This window comes from Myzus persicae, unplaced genomic scaffold, assembly GCF_001856785.1.
Source record: "Myzus persicae strain clone G006 unplaced genomic scaffold, MPER_G0061.0, whole genome shotgun sequence".
Taxonomy (NCBI): Eukaryota; Metazoa; Arthropoda; class Insecta; order Hemiptera; family Aphididae; genus Myzus; species Myzus persicae.
In genome coordinates this window covers 404161-430089 of record NW_019104333.1, presented here as the reverse complement: position 1 = coordinate 430089, position 25929 = coordinate 404161, and the positions used below count along the sequence as shown (strand labels likewise).

General features: G+C 34.3%; 1 protein-coding gene across 12 annotated transcripts in view; it reads left to right on the top strand.

Moving 5' to 3' along the window:
- Nucleotides 1–25929, top strand: part of LOC111041259 (protein turtle) — a 109702-nt gene that overhangs the window by 35820 nt on the left and 47953 nt on the right. For all 12 annotated transcript variants that reach the window (XM_022325487.1, XM_022325489.1, XM_022325486.1 and 9 more), the window contains one exon: nucleotides 423–463. The gene's annotated coding sequence lies outside the window, so the exon portion shown is untranslated. The remainder of the gene's footprint in view (nucleotides 1–422; nucleotides 464–25929) is intronic.

The window sequence follows — 25929 nt, the reverse complement described above, 5'->3', positions numbered from 1 at the left end:
TACCGATGAATATACAGAGCACTGTAATTTAAATTTCCTTGCATTCTTAGAATATTTCGATTTTTTAACCCAATTGACATTATTTTTTAGATTATATACCATCGATCGAGTTAAAGACGTATATATAAATAAGTAACAACTAATAATATGAATAAACTGTAAGACCTACTATAACAACTATAACTATAAGAAATAAGTATTAACAATAATATGTATAATAAGTATATATGTTGGCATATTTTGCGTTATAGTTTTTGTTCTGGTATTTAAATGTATACACTATACATACTACATAATAAATATTTTGTGTGTATTTCTTAATGAAATACAGTCAAATCTGAATACGACTTCTGTTCTGGTGGTTTATGTCGTATTTAAACATTATTTATGACGAATTTTCATATTTTGTTTTTATGTTACAGACGTATTGACTTGGCTGTGGATCGTTACATCAGTAGAACAGGTAAGTGTTTTATGATATATCATTTATATATTATATAAGTTTTTTGGTCGGAAAAATACCAACACACCTACAAATAATATATTACCCATTGGAATTGAAATCTTTTCGAAGAAACTCAATACGACGAAACGGCATAAAAGACGTATAAAAACGTATTCGAGACTTGATTAAATGCTCTTCACCCCCTCTCTGGTTAGGTGCGCATACGTCTAGGAAAATGTTTTATCGTCTCGGGTTTGCACCAAGTTTATGGTTTATCGGGTATATATATATTATGTATGTATATATACACATAGGTCCTATGGTTATAATGCAAACACTTCAGCAGAGGCCCATAGACCGTTTACGAGCATTTTATGGATAAGTATAAAATACATGCAGACATAATATATATTATATCCATGTGTGCGTGTTTTATTAAAGAAATGACAACCGTATAGTGTAGCAGTGAGTATCAATAGCTAAACGAATATTATAAAAATAATAATATTTAAGTCTTGTGAAGGAATTTCAAATGTTTATATTATTCGGAAATAAACTTTAACTACTAACAAATACATTATTATATAGATTTGTCTCAGAAATCTGTTTTAATTAATTTACGTCAAGGTGTCGTTTGCAATACCTACACAGGAATTTAGAGTGTAATAATTTACTTATAGTGACTTACTCAATGGCGTAGGTATTCCGTCTCTACAGTTAGAAATAAATACTTTATTGCACTGATCATAATATTTCAATCGGTGTGTAGGTGTAGAAGTAAAGAGAAGTAAAGAAAATATCGAGATTTGGGGAAATAAATTTAGCATACATGTATATGAAGCTTATCTTCAGAAATGGGACCGTAATATTAGAAACAATTACTATTTTCTCGCTTTGACGTGTCAAACTGGGGGCGATAATAGTAATATTATATTATGTGTGCGAGTGTGGAAATAACAATTGTAAACGAATTAATTATCGTAATAAAATTACAGAATAAAACAAAATCAAATGAGAAATACCTATACATGTGGTCTGTAGTGGTATATTCGTTTTAGTGTGCTGGGGTAGGGGGAATTAGAAAGTGGACTATTGTTTCAATGTGTGGGAGCAGTGATTCTATATATGTGTTGTGTAGTGTATGTGTGTGTGTGTGTGTGTGTGCGTGTGTGTGTGTGTAAACAATAATAAAACGACGTTGTGGCTGTGGCGGAGAAAGGGGAGAAACATAAAGCTTCTCTTCTCACGCCCGGAAGAGAAGGACTCGTTCAATTATCGGCCCATCTCTCGGTTTAATCTATTTTCCACGGGTTCTTTTTTCTCGTCTTCTTCTTCGCCTTCATCTTTTTCTTAGTTTCCACTCGTTGTTGCCACATATATCCCGCACCACCTCCTCACTTCCTGACGTGTAAGTTTACTCTACCCGGGGTTTGTGCGTATATGTGTGTACGCTTGGGATAAAATTGAAAGTGTGTGTATATTCCGGGTTGACGAAGAAAAAAAATTGGACGTGACCGAAATCAGCACGAGAGACTTACTCGGTTTGACACCGGACTTTCTTCCATCCCTACGTGTATAATATATATATATAGACGTAAACACACGTGCATGTAGTTCCACAAACGAATTACGTGGACACATCCATAGAGATTATTATCAACTACTGACGGTGCGTTAGAGTTTCCTGTATGATATTATACACTTTTTTTATTTATCGACTGCATACTATTTTACAAAAATGATATTAACCTCAATTTTTTGTGCCAGATTGCATTAATCCTCAGAACAGTATAATAAATCTTAAATAAAACGTGTTGAATATTATAGGTACCTACAGCTAATATTCTCCATTATCATATTAGATATGCACTGCGCTGCTGAAATAATATCCACATAACTCGAAAATTACGTTTTAAGTTCTTTGAACGGTATTGATGTGTAATGTTTCATTCTTTCTGATAGCTGTTTAATGAAAGAAATGCGCAGTGACTCAGATAAAGTGCACGCGGTATAAGTATTTATAATTCTTTTGTGTTGCTCGATCTGAAAAAAAGTATGTGTACTTCCAATTATTTGCATTTCTCAACACAATAATATACCGCGTATAACCATATACATCCATTACATCCCCTTCCCGAAACCATTAAGAACTGTTGTCACAAGTTCAAAAACCAATAAACATTTCATTGTATACAAAAAATTACAATCCTTCGACCGAATTTACAAGTCGGGTAAACCAACTTTGAAATGATTAAAATAAAAATTACAATTTCAATACGAAATTGCTTCATTCATATAACACCATACAACAATAAACAGAAAAATAAATGTTGACATTGTTTAAAATGTCTAAAAAGACGACCAGTCAGCGTGTCGACTAAAACATCATATCATCCTCCTCATTCCACTTGAAGACTTAAGTCGGCGCACCTACAATAAAATATCTGAAAAATAATAACGGTACTTAGTCTCTACGCGTCCTCAACCCCAAGTCAAACACTGCTTGCGATGTGCGTCACAACTCACAAATTAAAAATATCAATCATTTACCAATCACCATAATGTTTCTATAATTGCCTTTTTTCAAAAAAATTATTCGCCTTTAATTATAGTAGATACAATGTATATTATATTAATTATTGTTGTATAATACCCCAACGGACGTCGTGTTACAAGCGGTTTATGCATTTAAAAGAAATTTTATATGTAAGATTTACTTTTATAATATAAGAAACTTTGATTACCGAAAGTCATGTATTTTGAGTTGAGTCACTATGTTGTTTCATGGTTCCAGCAAATATGGTCTTGTCTCACGAACATTTTCGTGCGTTGTTCGCTTTTCACAATAAATACAATACGTGTAACAATTACGTATGCAATATAAGTATATATATAACTAAATAAGTCAAAAAAGTCGTTTATATTTTCTTTTGATGTATTTTTATTAAATCAATAGTTGCACAAAGTCTTTTACATGTTTTCCCTTTACAATACGTTTTACACTTGGATCTTTTAATGTTTTTGTGACTAAAATGTAATAATAATTTATCAAACAAAATCGTTTTACATTATATATTGTATTCGAATCCTTACACTTCCCTATTATATATAGTGATTATAATTTATAGTAAAATGTACATTGTTTTATTTTTGATTTATGAATTTCGTCTTAAAACACACATATTATACTCGTATGACGTGTATTGTATTTATCATACATAAACATGGTTTATATAGTATTATCATACCGTTCGCTAATAATAATAAATTTAATATGTAATTTATTATAGTAAGTTAAAGTAAGTATCGCCTATTATATCCGACTTGAAATATTAATATATTATTATTTCATATTCTACTATACGCATTTAAGATTGAAAAACATTTTAATTACTGGTATTTACAGAGCACAATATTTGGTAATAAAATATTATTATTTTTGTACCCCAATCAAAAATAAGAGGCTTTATACTCTATTCGAATGCATGAAATGCTTCGGCGTAGGCGTTTTCAGTTTCCAAACAGGAGATACACTATAATGATGCACCCGTGTTAAATGTATAAAAAGCAATGATTTTTTAAATCCTCTGCAAAAAAGGAAACTCTTTTAAAGTCAGCGTGGTGATATGTTGAACGTAGAGACTATACCTCTATACGTACGTATGCATAGCATAATGGATGTAAAAGGAAAAAAAGACGAAAAAAAATAATGAAAAACAAAAAGAGGATTCATTGTACCTATACATGCTTTCCAGTCAATGGAAAACGAGAACAGTGTATCGAGCGAGAAGTGTGTATGTATATTGTGTATATATATATATATATATATATATATATGTATGTGTTTTGTGTATGTTTCTCACGAAAGGCTCTCCACCGCCGACCCGTATCGTGCAATGGTAAATGATCTCCTACTTTCTTCTCCTTTCCACTAACCCCTTTTTATTTTTATTTATTTTTCGTTTCGTCCTTTTCTCGTTCTCGCACGCCACCGTCGTCTCCCGGCTATCGTTCTCGGGGGTTTTTTTTTTTTTTTATTCAACATCGACCGACGACGACGACGACACGGGTTTCGTCTGCGAGCGTATACACATCAGGCGACATCCACCCCCCCCCCCGGGGCGCAAAGGAGCCGAAGGAAGCGCTCTGCGCTGCAGCGCGAAACGACACCCGGGGGACCGTTCGAATGGCCTTTACGTGATGGACTTTCGAGCTAGCGCGTGATCAATCATCTCTCAGACGCGACGCGAGCGCACGCACGCACATGTAATATATGTGTGTGTGTGTGTGTGTGTGTGTGTGCATTTCGTTGTACAACAATAATAATATTTTCCCAGACCGTCGACTTCACCTTCCTCTACCCTATAAGCAAAGTACGACCGGCAAATCGCCGCGAAATACCGGCCAATTTCAGAATTAGACACAAAACACGCACGCTCCTCGATCTCTCACTCCCCTCGTGTGTTTGTCGACAATACCGGTCGTACCTATCACCTATGTATCATAATATTATATGTATCATTAATTAATATATCGTAATATAATAAGTCTATAATAACACATTGCATACGATCGACCCCTGTGGACTGTATTATACCGCAGGGTGGTTCTTCTTCGGCTGATACGATGTTTGCAGGGCTAAATGCGCTCAGCGACGGACACGTTTACATTTGTTTTTAATTAGTGCCAAAATACAATGTACATAAATATATGTATATTATATATATATACATACACCAAGTGTGTATATCGTAATACACGCAGCAGACCAACGGCCGGTTGAGGCATATTAATGTTTTGTTTATGTTAAACAAACCGTTCAATGAATAAATTTAACCAGAGATCCTGCAGGAGCGAGCGCGGCCCGGGGGAGATATTGAATTATTTAAATTGGAAACACATTTTCCTATATGTATATATATTATGTTTATACTTTATATACATGCGCTATACTAGTATACTACGTATATTCACACACACACACACATACACACACATACATGTATAATGTATATATGTACATCTCAGAGAAATTACGTTAATTTCTCGAGTAAAATCTACCGACGCTTGATGTTTCAACGCGCAATATAATATTGAAACACATTAGCAGTATTATAGCTATTCGAAAGATGATCGATAAAAATAATTATAAGCACAAATTTACCATGCATTTAACCTCAAATAATTACGATACTAACTAACGATATTCAAACAGTATGGCCCGTGACATTTATATGGATCAATAATTATGAATATTATTATTACACTAATATGATTTCGTAATCTAGTCTGTTATATTATAATTGTATTTGTTTTCTAAATTGATCGTTTAAACGTCACGTGTAATAATGTTTCATCAATATCACGCATATAAATTTGTTGTGATTAGTTGTACAGACATACGCTTATCAAATATTATATTTATAGATTGCATCATACAAAACCAATGTCATTTATAAAAAATTTTTTTTTGGTTATTTTTGGTACTTTTTTAGGTCATAAACATTCAATCTCTAATAATGATTGTATAATATTGGCTAGATACCTTAATACGTTTAATATCATTTGTACTACATGTACATATTATATTATATTTTACATAAAATACAGGCATTAGAGCGATCTTTCCAATTTTATAGTGAAACAAACATTTTCGTCCTGCTGTACTTACAAATCATTAGGATTTTTTCGGAAAGTTTTCCCAACAATCGAACGGAAGTAATAATAAAATTGTAAACCGCACATTATTATCTGAAATAATAAACGTTTACTATTACAGCGAGCAAGAAAAAACGCGTTGTAACATTAGATTAGGTACCTATTAAAGATATATATACATTATACGTCCATCTATACATACATACGTAGTACATACAAACATATATACATATATACGTACATAAAGTACATACATATAGTTTTACGAGAAATCGGTTTTCGAGTAAAAGTTTTGGGAAAAGTTGGATGTTTTATAGAACGTGTAAAAATGCTCACACTGTGTTCTCAGAACTTTTTTATTGCTTTGTTATTTATTTTTCTAGGTACGTTATTTTATTGAAATATTGAAACACGCAACGCTTACGTTGTTTTTTCTCGTTGTTCAATCCGTTCGATAGATTTAGATTTATTCGACTTTTGAATGAATTAAAATAAAAGTATAAAAAAAAGCAAACAAACTCATGATATAATAAATGTATAAAGGATTGTGCACTGGTTCGGTGAAGATAAACCCTACGAATAAGACTCGGCAGCAATAAACACATAATAATATTATTATCGTTCAAATTTCAAAATTACTGTTTTCAATGAATTCCACAATATGCAAGAATATTGTAATATTAATTATTGATTTAAAAACATGTTTTTTAGTTAGTTTTTTTTTGTCAAAACATTATTTTGTATCGTTCAAAAAGCTGTATGTTTTATTTTATTTTTTCACATTGATATCTTTCGTACTGATGTGACTCTCACAGTCTCGCCGGATATCCAGTGACCAAAATCAATATCCATTATACACTGTGTACATCGCTACGCGGTGGTCAGACACCCGCCGACGAACAACAATAACAACGATAATAATAATAACACACACACACACACACACACACACACACACACACACGATTCAAGCTCCGCGTAACACAATAATGGATCTATCCCGTACCTCTATTCAACGCACACACACGATATAATATAAAAATATAAACTGTATAGATCACTCAACGCCCCATTTATTTATTATTATCATCGAATGCGATATGGTATTATGTGTACACACACATCAAACACACACCACACACACACACACACGCACACACACTCATGGCTGTTGTTTTCTTTCGATGAAAACCGCGGAGACCGTTTTTCCAATTTGATACTAGAGAAACATACACGTGAATAAACATGATTGACGCCCGTGGTAATATTTGTTTACTCACCGTGTGTGGAGAGGCGGCGGTGACGGCGTCGACGGTTGGTGTGGCGTTTTCGAACGCGTGAGAACGACGACAACGCGTTACACACCGTAACCGCCGCCCAATTCGTCGATAATGCTCACACGATGATCAGTGGCGTCTTCTGATCCCCAGAGATGGGAAGGGGTCGGAATAACAGGCATTATAGTCGTGTTCGCCTGTATACAATGTATTTTTTCACTTTCCAAATTATGAATTTGTGATAATGTAAATAAAAAGAATTTTTAATACTAAAAGACTTATAAGGCATTATATTTCAATTATAATTGTTATTACAGCCGAAACATCTCCTAACAAAATTTATTAACCATAATATTAAATTTATATTAATATAAAAATAGTTACATGGTTTGCCCGATTTCGACTTTTTCCGTCACATATATAATATATTATACGTACATTGTACTTATGAAATTGAGTTTGCCCTTCCTCGACATCTTAGAAGTTTGTCTAAAGATGCCACGGTCGAATACATCGATACACTCTACAATATACCATATATTACCATAGGCCATGGGTAATATGATATTGTTACGTGTGCCCAGTATGGTTTCACTGTCATTACGAAGAGTTTGGGAAACGAAAATGAATATCCGATCGGTCGATACTTTCTCGATTTCTCTCTCTGATCCGACGGGGGAAACGGCATTTGAGAAGGTTGCAAAGTACGGAAATGTCACGAGATCCTTATAAAACTAAACTATCGGTTTAAGCATATAAGTACTTTATACAGCTATAATCCAAACTATAACTAATTGCCGTCACACATATTATTGAGAGACGAGTTGATAAAAAATGTACTATTACATTTTGTTTATATACCTATATGCCTATATGCCTTCATTAACGGAAGGTATTTTATATTATTTTCTGTTAACATTTATAATAATTTAATATATTCGTATAAAGTGGGTGCATATTATATTGTATTTATTTTATTAAAACATACAGTGTCATTACCCATCAATAACTATGATCGCAATTTCGGAGGAGATGTGATTAACACCGATAGTTTTGAAATCAGCACCGCCATAATTATGTATGCAATTTATATCCTAATTAATTTTTATTTTATTTTAAAAATGAATATCCATAGACGTACGGTATAAACTATAAAGCCATTTTAATAAATATGTGATAAGAGTGAATGGGGTGAATAGGGGTGAAATTACTCATTATGTAATCCATAATCATAATAAGACTTATTGGAAAAATAGAGGGTTTCAGCACCCTCAGTTTTTCCATCGAATTGAGTCTCTGTGTCTAGTTGAAATTTCTGTATGGACTTTTCTAATACAAAGTATCTATTGTGATAATATTATTTTATTATAAAAATGTATACCTATTAAATTTAATGGATATGTGGTCGTGTGGATATTTTGGTTTATCGTGTTTGGATTACAGAGTGTTTTGGTTTACCTTTCACGATAGCACAGCGGTATTAACTATTAAGTGTTAACTTGAAAATTGAACTCTACGCTTGAGTGAAAAAAAAATCATTAGGTGTGGCAGTTCAGAGGTACCCTTAATTCCCGACGAACCGCAGCACGTACCCTGTTACTTATATAGTTGTATATAATCTTTTCTGGTATGACTTTAGTTACTACTGAGATATAGGATCCTGAAATTTGTTGACCTAAGTTAGAAAATAATTTTCATACTAAAACTCCTTGCATATAATATCATTATAATCACACTTAAACCCTGCATATCTAAGTGGACTTCATACGTGTAACATTGTTTCACCATTGATATTTTCTTAGTATTTACCACTCCCAACTTATTTTAACTTAAAGTGTTTATTTATCATCCGAAACATTATAAACGTGATATCATTATATATTATACACATTTTAAACGTATAATTAATAGTAAAATTACTATTATACATTAACTTCAAAGACTTGTACCAACATATATAACTTTTTGTACTCGTCAGTCATTTCTATGCTACTACAATAGATTCAGCATTATCTATGTATAGGCGTATAGCATATATTATAATAGTACTTGACGTTTATAAATTATTGTATTAAACATACCTATTTAACGTGTCGTGCCTTCAACACTAAATAGAATAAACAGCGTCCACAGTTAACGAAAACATAAATATTTATGAGCCGTTTATTCCCATAAACGACAATTAAGTAATTATATTATTTCGTTGCCTGTTTGAAGTTTGACATTTTTAGAAACGTCTTCTGTTTAATTACGATTCGTTTTACTACCGGTGTATCAATGTAATAAATAATAATATAATTACATTATGTAATAACATTTATTGGACTGTTGTTTTACGACGAAAAAGAATAATAAAATCGATACATACCAAATAATATTGAAATTGGTTATCATAACACTCTCGTGTAAAATAATCTTCAGGACACGCTTTTCACGTTTATATGTCAACAACACAATTATAACTTCTTCTCTCCTCATAAATAAGTGGTCTGTCGACTTCAAACGATACTTATGACAACAAGTATACGCCATTCAAGGGAAAAACATTGTCGTGCAACGGTTTTCAAATAAATGCACCCAGACAACAGCAGCAAAGATTTTAAAAGGCTTGTTAAGCGCTTTATTTATTCGGTCGTGTTTTATAAGAAACACTTATACCAGACATAATTTATGAAGGGTAAATTTAAGACGGCTATCAGATTTTGTTCAAACATTAAATGACTGCTTCTCCGTCAAGTTAAATTATATCAAATCAAAAGAACAAGTCGGTCTGTATATATTGTAGAGTGAGTATTAGCTCAATTATTTTAATGATGAAATTAAAACAATAATTTAAAATTATAATAACTTACCAAAAACCAGTCAAAGATGCAATTAAACATTTATTTCAAAAACTCGATTTTCAATTATCGCATTGTTTTCGAATAAATTCTTATAGCGTATAACATTGTAAATTGTAATGCAAATAACTTAAGTTCTAGACCCATAACTTTAAAGGAATATGACATTTGGTTAAATGGCCGGTATTGTAAACATTAAAAAATCAACTAACTTTTGTATCCTATTATTTTTGTAGGTATACCGTTAAAGCGTGACTTTAATAACACAATTTTCCACAATGAATTACTTTTATTATTATATTCTTGTAGTATATGTCGGACAATAATTGTTTATTGGAACAGTAAAGTATATTTACGCCCATTTAAATGATTTAAGCTTGCCAGTGAAAATGTGAAATTCTAAGTATATACCTATGGCTTTTAAAATTTCAATGGTTTCAATTGGATATATATTACATATCCTCAGGTGTTCGCGTCTGTGTGCTTTTGCTGTTTCTCAAGCATTGTAAAAAGTTCAAAGGATTTTTTTCTATAAAATTCAATCAAAGAAATAAACGCAGTTCACCTGTTTCGATCAACTTGATTTCCGCGCTATCGACTTGCCGTTACCGGATATCCGCTTTTCAGACAAAGGTCTCACTTCACTATACGACTATCGATATTATAACTTTCGTTACTCGAGGGCTTTTCGAAGACTGTATAGCGTATAATATATGTGTGCTGCCTAGTTCAGACTCGCAAATGTTCATTTTCCCATGTGTCATACGCATTTCCTGGCTTTTCATCGAACAGTATACATGACACCAATCATGTTTTTGGTATTCATATATTTTTGAATTCTTAGGTAGCTATATATACCAAGTATGTAATCTAACAAGACCAAAACGATATAAGTCGAATAATTCGAGATCTAATATGTATTGTATCATACACGCACGGCGAAGTTATACACATTATGCATTATGCAGTTACATAGTTGATTAATGTTGTATAAAATATTAAATATCAATTGTCCCAAAGCTCATCTAATATGATAACATGTATGTACGACACTCGTATATCCACGATGTGTGGTACGGGTGTAAAATAATGAATATGCATATACATATAAAATTACAATTTATTAGTCTACATTTCACCACAAAGAGATTCAAAGCACCAAAGTGGCGCGATTTAAATAAATAAAAGTGTTTTATGCAGCTGTACGTGAATGTAGTGTGCTAATTTATACGAAACAATTTAAAAAAAATACATTGATACGTAATACCCACTGTGGTGCTCCAAGCTAAATAATTATCAAACCGTAACAATTTAATCAGTATACGCAGAGCAAACGGTATGTTATATGTATCATTTGTTGGCTTTGTACACCATAATAGTATTATACAGTATTATTATTTATATATATTATTATTTATTATACACACTATAGACCACGGTGGTGCAGCAGTTGTCGGTAAAACGGGATGAATGGCATGTCTATTCGAGTATAATAATATACAGGTCAAGTGGATTTCCAAAGTATTTCTTGGGTTTATAAAATATGATTGCTCGGAAAATTATTTGAATTATTTGTATACTCTATATTATGTAAATAATACGCGACTGCGGTATAATATGGAAAACTGCAGATACAGGGAAAACGGGAATTATTTTTTATCTCGTAATTGCGCGCGCGTGGTTTATTATTTATTTATGTATTTAAATGATGAATACGCCAGTATAACGGAGATGACTATAAACACGCAAACACAAAACAAAAGCAAAAAGTAAAAATAATAAATAAATAAAAATACCAAAGAGTGTTTAAGAGGAATAAACCACTAATGAGGCGAATATCGCCAGCCTTTTCTCGGCGTAGGTACCTGCGAGTATAATATAATATATAATGATATGTAATGCACACACACATTTATATATATATATATATATATACAAGTTCAACCGATACTCAACTACATACGTTGGTACGTGTTTTTGGAGCGTTTTGACACGCATCACTATATGACGTGCATTATAATATTATTATTATACGGCTCATCGTCTGTGTTGTGTGTAATGTGCATTATGCATTATGTTATAATTATTAGCCCTGTACAAACTCGTTAACGAGACGGACTGAAAACGACGTTTTATTACCGAGCCAGCAACTAACACTCGAGCGTGAGGCACACAAGTATTATTTTAATAAGTTATTAGATGTATATATTATAATATTATACTTACGGCGGCGGACGTTCTTCTCCGGCCACTGATTCCTCGACGGTTCTCACAATAGAAATAGGTATATGCGAAGCCGTGAAAATAAAAACCATCACTGTGCACATTGTTTTTTTGCAGATTGTCGGTCGACGCTTGTTTGACATTTTTGGAATTCACTTTTTTGGTTATCCCTCGTTGAAAATATTATAATGCTAACTTTCGAGGACAGTTGTTGTCAGGTTCCAAGTTTTTAAGCAATTGTAATGCCAACTTCACGGTATTGTTGGAAATTGTTGGAACCTCGCTTTTTGTGTATTCAACTTTGAAATAAACTTCGCAATACAATTTTTAATGATATTCACATTATTACGCCACAAAACTTCATAACTAAATATCATAATGATATAAAATTAAACATGTCACTCTTAAACCTAACAAAATAACTGTAGCATGTACTTAACTATACTCAATGTATATACTATATATAACACCTAAGATAGTCATATATATATTATATTGTACCTAATATGACCATATGTGCGTTAACAATAACATATTTTGTACCTTTATGGACCTTTTCAAATAAACAATAACGATATGATTTCGAACAAGTACAAAATGTCAATGATATAAGTAAGAGTTGTAGGACCCAATTTCGATACTTCAATCAGTCTGCACCCAGCAGCCTCGTCCGTTTCGTACAGCTTAGTCCGTTCACAAACATAGCTAGTTACAATATAGTAACAATAACTAAGAGCTTTAACTTCGTACGTTGATCACTACTACTTTTTCCGAGTCATTTAAGTAATACTGTTTTAAACAATTTAAAAAGTCATTAAAAATAATTTCAATTCATTTCACTACCTAAGAAGCAATTCCTTGTCCTGAATATTTATTTGCTCGCATGCAGTGATGCCAAGTTGTCGACTTATCGTGATATGATTTTTTTTTACTTGCCTATAGTCTATACCCATGTACTATATATTATAATATCACAAAAATATTCTAAGCTTGGCTGGCTGCGCGCGATGTCTCGCAGGATTTTTTCTATCGAGCATTGTTATAGTGTTTTTTCCCCATCTCTCTTCTTTTTCACGATTCCCCGCCCCACCCCATCATCGTCAAGCAGGTCTTCGCCTAGACGATGTATGACTATTATAGAGCGTATTGTTTTTCATCACTCAGAGACTATTACTATTACGCTGTTAAATACAACGGGCAAACAACTGAACAATTATTATGCGAATCGCCGGCAGAATGAATAGTACGAACCGGTGGCGCGGCGGCGGTCTGTGAATTGTATAACCGCGAACAGACGTAGATAACTGTGTGCGTCTGTGCAACCGTCGTCGATTTCGGTCACGGTCGTAATTAATAAACAAATTACTGTCGACGAAAGCGCGCGTGGGTGCGTATAGGTACACGCATATTATAATATAGGTGCTGCGCCGATGAGCACAGCGACCGCAGACGAATCGTTATAATCGTTTAAGGACCTGTGTGCATGTTTTAATTATAATTTAGAAAATATCCAAGCATAGTACACACTATTTTTAAGCTTTTGCCAACCTACCTACTTGATTTTTTGGCTTTCGAATAGTTGAATAGTATACCCAATTGGTTTTTTACGGCTGTTCGAGCACGGATTTGGTTATTTTAGTTTTTGGTCTTTATACTGTGACTTTACACAACGCAGTTGTCCCTCGTCGTCCTCATTCGCCGAGTCCGCAGTTGCACGAGACCGTTACAAATACATTGTAGCGTCGGTAGGTGCCTATCGTACGATGTTGTAATAACTAATAACACTTAAGCCACGCTGCGGCGGCGTCGAGTGAGTTATTCGGCCGAAGTCCGCTCTCTCGGGTCTACACACACGCCGCGCGATATTAATTATTATCACAACGCCGCGCGATGCGTATTATAACATTATTATACTCACACCAAGCGTATTACATTATATGGGTATACGTATAATGTGTATAATATGGAGAACGCAATCGTATTATATATATATACATATCACAGATACATAATATTATGATACACGTGATCGAATGCCACGTAGGGGCTATATTAATAATTATGCAGCATCCCTGTGCAATATGCGTGTATAACAATATATTATACGCTGATTATCAACTGTCGCATATAGGTCGCATGGGTATACAAAACGAAGATTGTTCAGAGGCTCCTCGAAAAGGACCAAGTCCATAGTATCCATAGACCATAATTATATAATATAACCGATAAGAGTTATAACTCTAGTGCCGCAGTCGGGATGTTTTGTTGGGGGGTCCAATTCGAAATATACTTATTTTTTCTTTCTTATGCTTAAATGATATAATGTAGGTACTATGCAATTACATACATTGTGATTTTGTTACATAAAATCATTATAGCCTAGATTTAATTGAACATTTTTCATTGACAAAATACTACGTTAGCCCTATCGGTGTGTCGGGGGCGATGAGGGTTTTCACTGTAATTCTTTGTTTTCCGATTTTACGGATACCTTCAAAACGACATCAATCTTTCTAGTAATGCGGATAACCCACCATTCCGATCACACTTGCACTACTCTACAAGACAACTTATGTTATCACATCGCAACACACGGACCTTCGGCTGCTGATCTGACAGTGGTGGTTTCAGACGGTTCACTGAGTATATAATAATAATATTGTATACCATTACACACGTCGTGGTCGTCGTCGCGGTCGTCGTTTCAAAGCGAGTGCGTCGGATTTCGTCGGCTGTAGGCCTCGTGTACCTACGCTAAGCTGCGACCGCGTAACAATGACGCCCACGACAAACGTTTCGTCCGTGACAGTGTCGATAACGATGATATTATAATAATAACAACAGCCAGCCAGCCACCCGCGGGATTTCACCGCGATGAATCCTTGTTGGTTTTTTTTTCGTTTCCTTTCGACTAACCCTCCTCTCCTACCCTCCCGATAGGCGCTCACCACGGGCACTTTCCACGACAACACAGCCATATAGCATAGGTGAGCACACAAAAAAAAATATACCTATACAATAATAATATTATGTACAATATTATTATGGTCGGTCGGCTTAATCTCCCGGCGAGGTTCGGATGACTCGGACGGTCTAGAGAGTTTTTTTTTTCCCGCCATCTCTCAGTGTTCTCACGCGTCTTACCGACTGTAAACATATACACGTATATACGTACCTGCGCGAAGAGGAGAAAAAAGTGAATTCTTATCCGTAGAGAGTGGGAGAGAAGGATTGATGTTACCGCAGAGAACCGGTTTATTGACCCGAGTGTTTGTGGCCGATGCTGCGAAACTGGTTTGCTGGTTACAAACATAATATATATAATATTATCATTATATTATTATTATACACTCTATCCGCCGCCATCGCGTACACCGGCGTCGTTTTGTATACACACGCACAAAACGCTTTGGACTCGGAGACCGTGATGCCCGGGGCGTAACGGACCCAGTAACCTTGCCCGTGAATACGAACGTGTCCGTCGGCCAAGCGAATTCCACACGTGTGCGTAACAACGACCACGGTAACATTATCATACCATTTTACGCACACACATGCACGGTATTATCGTATATCTTCCGGCGATCCCGAGCCCGCTGTTATGCAACTTTTTGGAAGTGTAGCGCAACGTCCGGCGCGTCATGGATTACGCCACTGCTGAACTGCTCCTGGCCCGCGGCTGACCGACCAGGACACTTGCCGCGAAACGTGTGCAATTATAATAGTAATATTATTTACGAGCGTCTGATCGTAGCACGTGGACGACCGGACGTGCACGGTCCGGAAACAGTATTCTGGTATTATGACATTATTCGACATACCCAAAACGCGACGAATGAGATCGTACATTGATACAAATGAAAAGTTGAGAAAGTTCCTTCACCGAGTCCTTGTTTGAATTTCACTTCGATAAGAAGTCGTCCAAATTTATAAACAACGATGAAAAAATAATACAAGAATAAGAATACCTAGGTACCTATATCGTAATTCAAACTTTTATTTGTTTCCATATAGTGTACTGAAAAATTGTAAGAATTGAGTTACTACATAATTCGTTGCGCATCGTTCACCTTATGGTAGAGTAATAATAATATTCCGGCGGATGAGGCCACAGGACGATCCGGTAAAGATTATATCATCCGGTGGGTTACCTGTAGTACCTATATTCATATGTATATTTACATCACAACGCTTGTGTGTGAGTGCGCGCGCAGTGCAGAGAATACAATATGGCGCAATTCGAATCGACGCGAAAACTAATCCTTAAAACCGTTTTACGGTCCGTTTTAATATCTAATATTATATTATTGTCCCGGGCTGCAAGCTTTAAGTGGTCGCTTTAATGCGCTACATATAAACATACATACTAATACGTTTCTCGCAAAGCCACTTCCGTGTTTTATTGTCCACTTATGTTGTATTATTGTTACTGTTCTAATACTCAAGTCGGACTTTTTAAGGTTTATTGTTATTGTGTAAAAACCGAGTGCGTTCGTATGGGCTTATTAAGTATTACAATTTATATTTATAAATGGCTGCAATTAAGACGAACAACTGAAACCTCAAAAATAAATAAATTCAATGCGTCGAACAGAGGAGCAACACAAGCTTGGAACCTCGTTGTCGAGTCAATACCAAATAATAGTAGTGTAGAAAGAATTTCTCCAGCGACCTATTATAGGTATAAGGACACTCAACTGCAGTACGCCACCACGGCTGACCCGCAGATGTGACTTGCGTTTTAATGATATAATAATAATAATATGATCTATGCGAGTATCTGTGACAGTGGGAGCGGCAAAGTCGACTGGTGGTTGTTAAGAGAAGAGGGACGAAGGGCCCGGCGAAATCGACGAATGTTTTCACAATAAGAAGATCATGGTCGGCGGTGGATGCAAGTTGCAAGAGAGGGTGAAGAATGGGATTTGGGGTTTTCCATTATTTCTATACGCGGGCACTGGGTGCGCTGTTTGTGTGTGTGTTGGTGGGAAATGTGGGGCGGAAAAAAAACTCGGTTATATATTAAATAATTTCCGCCCGAGTTTATTGGATTTCGAAGGCTTTTTCTGCAAGCCGAAAGAATTATTAGAAACGTCCGTAAATATTTTCTTTCTCTCTATCTCTCTCTCTCTCTCTCCCCTTCCCTCTTAATATAGACCGTCGTAATGATATTATATTATACTACTATATACTGTAAGTTTATCGAGAAAAACAAAAAAATCACGCAATGGAAAATCTATCAGGTGAAAGTACTTCACAAGTACCTAAATAACTACATACTGCATAATAACGTGTATGTGTTTTACGCAAGAAGTTAGGTGCTTATAATGCGGTCATGTTGTTGCGCTTAGTATTGTGGGTTCAAGGCTTTAAATTAATTAAGTGAATATTTTTTCACAATTATTATAATATTTTTATTAAAAGATTCTTTTTACAACTCCGACATAGTTCGAAAATTAAATATTGTGATTTAGAAAAATAAACGCGTTATTGTGATTACGCTCTGCACTGATCATGCGCTAGCAAGCTGAATTGCCATATTTACATTCAATTTATTATTTAGTTACAGTAGCTAAAAAAAAAAGTTATGCGAATATATTTTATACTCATTCATCCAGCGTGATGGGCGCTACTGTGTAGATATGCGCTCGGAAAAAAAATAAAGAACGATAGTTATTTTTTTCATCGGTTTCAACACGAAAATAATGTTCACGTCGTATAATATTATTATATATTAGCCGTGGTATACCATAACGATTACTTGACATGACTACTAACGAGTAACAACAACAATAATAATATTATGATTTTGAATTCAATCTCACGACGATTAACACAATAACAATACGATACCACACTTTACCACCATAAATAAATAAATAAAAAAAATTATAAATTTAAATTGTAGTAATAATTATTATTGAGCTTTGCTTACATTAGTAGCGCCAATATCATAAATTATAATAATGTATTAGGTATGTTATGAATAATAACATTATGATATAGATGTAGAGAACCACTTAGGACTTGGTGGGTGGGGCTCGTAATATGCAAAAACGTCCGTAACCATAAAAATATGATATACCTACCTACCTATACGAGCAGACTACATATTAATATACAGATACCACCAAACTTACGATTCGGCCGTTTAATAGATGCTTAATTTATTAATACATATTACTTATGTAATTGTAAATTTGACTAGGAATAATACAAAGCGTGGACACTAAATATGTGTTTATATAATGCAGTAGGTATGTAAAACGCCGAAGAGCGTTTCGATGCGTCTTGGTATATTATTTATGTACTATGTTAAAAAAATTGTATCGGTTGACAATCACTCGTTTAGATTGTTATTTAAATTGTCAATATTACTCCAGATACACTTTGAATAGGTGCCTAAAACGAGTCAATATAATAGTACCTACAAACACAATATAATATAATATTATTGCGCTTTCTCCGTTGATAAAATGTGTGTCGAGCTCATTACCCATAGTGAACATCAACAGTGTCTGAGAGAACAGTAAATATAATACGTTTTTGTCCTCCGGAGACCAAGTGCGAGGCGGACTTATGTCATGTTATACAACATAGTATACCTATATTTAAACGCCTTTCGGGAAAACTTGTCGAGAGTAGCTAGCGTATCGGTAGAGCAAAGTGTTAGGCCGACTGTTTTTCTTTTAAATCAAGCAAAGGTAGAACGATAATAATAATAATATTATGTGCTTGGTATACGTCCGGTGACCCAAACCAGTTATACCCAGTGATACCAACACATCCGGATGGACGATATTCATTCGTAAATGGACGCGATACGACGGTCTTGCAAGGCCCGAATAGGAATGTGCGTTTTTTTTCTTCTATTTTTTTTTCTTTTTACGGCATGAGTAGCCTAAACCGGTCAGTATGCTGCACGGCCCTTACGTTATTACGTTTCTTTGGGTTTGTTGTTATTCTCGTTATAAACGGACGCCGATAAAATGAAAAACACCAAGTGCGATAAATTATTCTTTATGTAAATCGAATTCCAGAAATAGCGTTATTATTGCGTATTACCATTACATATACAGATTTCGCCTAAAATTTGAGACATATTTGCATTATAGACATATATACGTCTTCTAGGTCAACGAGATCTCGTATATTTTTACTCGGCATGTGGGGAAAAAAAGGCATAAAATCATTTTAAATATTAGATTCAGACACGATAATGTGCGTGGTTTTGATATAATATAGTATAAAATATACAGTCAATGTCTACCGCCAATAATCCTCTCAAAAATGGTAATGATGTTCATCAAGCGCACGAGTTCTTCTTTTTCGACTTGCTGCACCATTAAATTATGAATCCTTATACACAAGTGTTTATCTGCTGAATTCGAACAGACAAACTGCCGATTATTAACATGCGTTTTCCAGTCCACTGCGTGTGTCGTCACAGCAGTAATAAATTAATCAGATCAACTTCAACGTCTTGTTAGTCAAAAAATGCAAAGATATTAACATAACGAAATGTGTAACTTGTCAAGGAAAGATTCATAATTCATACAATAAGGGAAGTCACAATATGTACATTTGTTCACTGCAGTCTTAGAGTCTTCAATTACATATCAGAGCCCGCAATTTTTGAAACAGCGCCTTCACAATTCAAGTGGTTGATGGTTAATTACTTCTTGTTTTTATATATTTTGTGATAAGTAAATATATACAGTAGGTAGTCATATATCTCCGTTATTAAATATGTGATTATTTTTGAAAGGGGGGTGGGTGTTCTGAGAGGCAAAGTTTCACAGTTTGTCATCATGAGACTGGAGAAATTAGGGTTCTATAGAACCCCAGTTTTCCACTGAAAACGTCTCTTCTGACAAAATATGACTGCGGTCTAGGGTGAACATTTTAAGAAAAAGAACTGGACAGTCGTTACTCTCCGTCGCTCCCACCCCCCGCAAAAAAAAATGCATGCATCGGGACCATCTACTAAAAACGGGATAAAAAGCGTTCCGTTCGAAGTTTATCGGGACATGATGGTCAAAAAAGAAGTTTTAAACGGGACGCCTGCAGTCACTCTATTGTAGTCCCTATAGTTGATCTGCTAATTTATAATGTGTACCAATATAAAATAATATTATCATGGCAAACATAGTATTTTTTCGATTTTTTTTTTACACTCCAACACATTTATTATACGTACGTTGAGCTAAACGTCTGTACACACTAAAATACACATATTCAGTGTACACAATGAGACACTGCACGTAAAACTAGGAAAATGTTGCTACTATGATGCGGCGCCTTTTTATATTAGAGATTTAGAGAACGCCCGCGGTGTTATATTATAATAGTTAGGTAACGAGTAAAGCGCGTCTCGAAATCAAATTTAGTGTCGGTGGACATAATTCGTCCACGTGCACAATGAATATAGATGGTATAATGCACAAATTGTGTGTACGCGTAACGTATGCGGTGTACAATAAACATAAAACATATTATTATACAGATAGACGACGCGTATACACGTACTGTATTCGCTTTTGACAAAATAATAAAGCGACAATAATAGCCGAGACGTTCGGGACCGCATTTCTAATTAAATACGAATAAACATTCGGCTTTATACGGGGATACTATTATATACATGCCAGCGGACGAAATTCGGGCTTTAACTCAATTTCCGCATCCTGCTCGCCGCCACGCGCGTACACAATCCCAAAAGCGGAATATTCCACATTAACTGAGCGCCTGTGTGCTCGTGTATGTTGTATGCATTTAATGTATACCTACCTACTGACAGCGGTTCGTTCAATTCACTTTGAATGACGAAAAATTAACATATACCTGCGTCTAATGCGAATTCGCAAACGACGGCATTTTTGTCGACAAATATATTAACCAACGTACTATGCCTATATAATGCAACATGGTGTTTATAGCCATATAGGTATAGGTCGGTGGCTCTGTGTGGTCTAATTTGAACTAACGCACTGTATTACCTAACTTGTTCCCAACTAGTTGATTATTGCCGTACACAACAATATGACGTATTAATTTAAGTTTCTCAAGTTCATTACGACGATTTAAATACAACAACAAAGTTCATTCAATTTCCTTCGGTTCTGAAGTCTTAAATAACCATTATTAAGGTTTATTGAACATTGCACTACAACACATCATAATAACGACACATTTCAATAATATTAAACTGTTTCAATACGGACGATATTCACAGTGACACCAATATATTTAATCATAATTTACAACGCACATCGCGTATATACCATATACACACGTTTCGTCAAACGACGATTTGCCTGTATTATGCAGAATAACGACGTTATAATTAGTTAATTTAACATTTTACCATCAACTATCAACGTATCACAATATCTGTGTATTACTTATAAGTTATAACCATAATATAGGTATGTTTTATAAGTGTTATATTTTAAACTAAAACAAACTAAGCAATGACCTTTTCTTGGTTTTAAATTAATTTAATCGCGTACTATTAATTATCTTAATATTACGTGACTGAATAAACGAATATTGCATTTTTAATGTAAACGTTGAATCTTGAATATCATTAGTTATGTGTAGCGACACTTGGTAGTTATATACTTACATAGTTGTACGTTTTGTATAAAAAAAAACACACACATTTTTTTCAAATATTTTTTGTCCCTTATTAATTATATCATATCCTCCTGCACAGTACCTGTTGTTCAAGTAATAGATTCGTAATGCAGGCTTATCTGAAACACTCGTCATTTTTTACAAAAATATGAATTTGAGATAAGGTACATAAAAAGTGGTTTTGAATTTGATTTTATAATAAACTGTATTATGTAGCTCTCGCATGGGTCACGAGGCATCTAAGCTAACAGTTTTTAAATCGAGACAGCGCGTAAAACCTTTGCGTTGTTTGTTTCATCAGGTTTTTTTTTTTGTTGTCATAATATTATTATTGCTGATAAAGTCATAACCACTGACCGGGTACAACAAGCCGGACGAAAAACAATATGGGAACTAGCATCATCGGCGAGAGTGCATCGCGAGAATGTTAATAATAGAAGATAGAACTATTGCGTCTGCAGCTGTTCGGATTCACCTGTTGTACGATATTATACCTACATAATAATGAATGATCAACACTGCGGGAAACTCAATTCCGCCGCCGGTATACCCAAAGAGTGCCGTATAAACAAGATTTCTGAAGTCTACGGAAGGTCAAAGCGTTAGGAAAAGACACGTCCGAGACTCCGAGCAAAGACAAACAGGCGGTTATACCTTTACACTTTAATCGTATGCATGTATATAACATATGGGGGGGACGTTTAATGTTGTGCACACATACCATAAATATTATTATTATGCCCACACAGCGTCGGATGAAAGGTTGTGATAACGCACATGACGTGGGGTGAAAAGTGGAAACGATCATTACGCACCCGTCGAGTGTCACTCGACTATTACGACACGCATTTTTTTTCATTTTTTTAATTTTCTTTTTTTTTTTTAAAGCCATTTCCCACTCTCAGGATTCTGAAAAAAATATATAACTACACACTACGCGTACGGGCATGAGTATGCAAAATATGATATATTATTTTGTACGTTTATGTACTCTTATATTTATATAATACGCATTATACATATTATCATAATATTATTAATATCTTTCAACATTGAAAAATGAAAATAGCAAAAACAGCATGCTGTAGCTGCATATGTAGTTACGTGTAGCTATAACCTAATATACATATTATTATTTGTACGACGGAGACGTTTTATCAGATGTCCGTGCTTCAACAGTTTGCTTCTATCTATTATATCTTAAAATAGTTTATTATTGGTAGATTTATAGGATCAATTAATATTAACTAATTACAGCGCGATGACTACTTCAGTGTCTAGAATACCGAAAATGTTTACATTGTGATGTCTCTATATATTCGGTTACAATTAAATGAAAAATATAAAGACAGCAATCTTATTATATTCTATGTAATTTATAATGTATAATATTCTATTGTTTATTTATGATTATTACATTTTTTGTTATTGAAATCAATCCCAAAATCATGGTTTCAAAAACTGTTGATTGGATCTTTGTCATTATTCATTAGTTTAGTCTGTATTCGTGTAATTTGGAATATTAATTACGTAACTATATCGGAGATGCAACTGTGTCGAGATTGTTGAGTACTTTTGTATTCAATATACTATAATAATATTATTATAGTTGTAGGCTTATAGCCGACAAACCTATAGGCTATGGCCTATGATTGACATAAACGCCGTCCAATCGACATTATTTACACTGTGGCCGCATTATTTCGACGCACTGTGATGCCGGTATTATCAACCAAGATAATAAACATTATTCCATGCATATATTTTTGTCACTAATAGAATTTGAATGCACTTAAAAAATCTAAAATGGCAAAAATTAATATAATGTGTTTATATGCACACTGTAGTGTCATTCATTTTTATGATCCACATACTAACGTGATTTTTAAAAGGTATTTTATCATCAATCAATAGTCAAATGTGTAATTTCAAAACGATTGGCATATTATTCTCCTTCACTGAATCCCTTATTATTTTTAAACTAGGTGCCTATAGGTATAGTGAATGAATTTGTACATTTTATAACCATCAGTTAAAAAATTGCTCTCAAAATATTAAAATCTTTCTTAAAGCTAAGTATTCAAGTTGCAAAGTGCTCCGCAGTGCAAAATGAAAATCACATATTTAAACTCGCTTACGTTCGAATCATAATATTATAATATAAGTACTTGAAAAGCTTTACCCACGAACATCATTAAAAAACATGCAAAAGCCTAAGGTACAAATCCTAACAAACTATACAGTCTTGTAAAGTACTTGAATAAAAGTTTTTTAGTATTCAAATAATCAAATACGTATTTTAAATACTTTCTCAAAGTATCTGTATTTAAAATCAAATCTTAACTTTCAGACAATTAGGTACTATTTTCAATTTAATTGAACTAAAAAAAATAAATATAATATAATACAAACTAATTCAAATTTGCTAGATGTTATGCTTTCATTTATATATAATACATTAATACAGTTCCAAGTTTTCAGATAATAGTTCCCAGAAGCAAAAACCATCAATGTAATTCCAAATACTAGTAAAGAAGTAGGTATCCCATAACTGAGGATATTACCTACGTCTTATTGATTTTGCGATAAAATTAGAAATACCTTTATAGCGATCTAATGCTCTTATTCCCACAATCGAAATATTATTATATTTTTTTTGAATCACTCGTATATACATAATCAAACTTTCAACTAAAGAAAATAGTTATATATAAAGTTTATTAAAAGGTAAATATATATATATTTTTTTAACATATTTTAGTATTTTAATAACTGTCTACGAATACTTTTTTATGTATCTCTATATTTCGTACTGGAATAGGTACTCGTTGTACTGAGTATTTAAATGCTTTTAAAATTGTACTTGAATACTTTTAACAAAAATATGCTTTATAAGACTGACAATAATCCTATAATATGTGATGAAATATCAACGCAGGGAAAAGAATAATTTTCTACCTGCATACCTACATAATATACTATTAAAAACTAGAATATAATATTGTTCAAGCCGATTATATTATATTACAAATTAATCAACGAAAAGCAACGGTCGAACCTATCACGAGGCAACCGCGATGCCGTGTAAACACAACGACTTGCGCGTCATCGTACACTCAACGTATAGATACGTCGACGTATGCGCAAAGTCAACACGCGCCGATCCCATATTTGTGCACAGGCAATCGACATATCCGACAACGGGTTTTTATCCGTAATATTATAATAGTTTGTCTACACCATACAGGGCACCTCGCGAATGTTTACTATTCCAATGAGTTTACTGTAATATTAACACCACGGTATAATACCACAGCAGCCACACAGCCATTATATAATCGCGCTCCTCTTGATACGCGCCCTGCAAATGATATACAAAATGTAACCACTTCTCGTCCGTTTCCTCTCCGACACAATATCTCGTCGTCGGTTGCTTTATACGTCTGCTACCCGTACTTAATGACATTCGGACCGGACTAATAACGCCCATTTCTCTCCCTTTGACGGTTTGATCCTGTCCGCGAAAATACATACCTTCACCCGAACCTTCACGGAAGTCGTCTGCAGTTGAGGGGGGCTGCAGTGTCTACACGAACTTTCTCGGTCGGCATATCCCGGGTTATTACTTATTAGTCGTTATCTGCAGTTCGTGAATAGCTCGAATGAGTTCTTTAAACAACTTAGCTCAATGTTGTATTATGCATTTACGAAGATCCCTGCAAAGAGCTTAAGATTATCGTTCGACTGTCGCGATATCCTACTTCGACTGGATGTCGCCATTTGTGCGGATTTCTCGACGTGTTATTAATCGCAGTTGGGTAAAAGCTTTACGCTTTCGCGGGCAAAG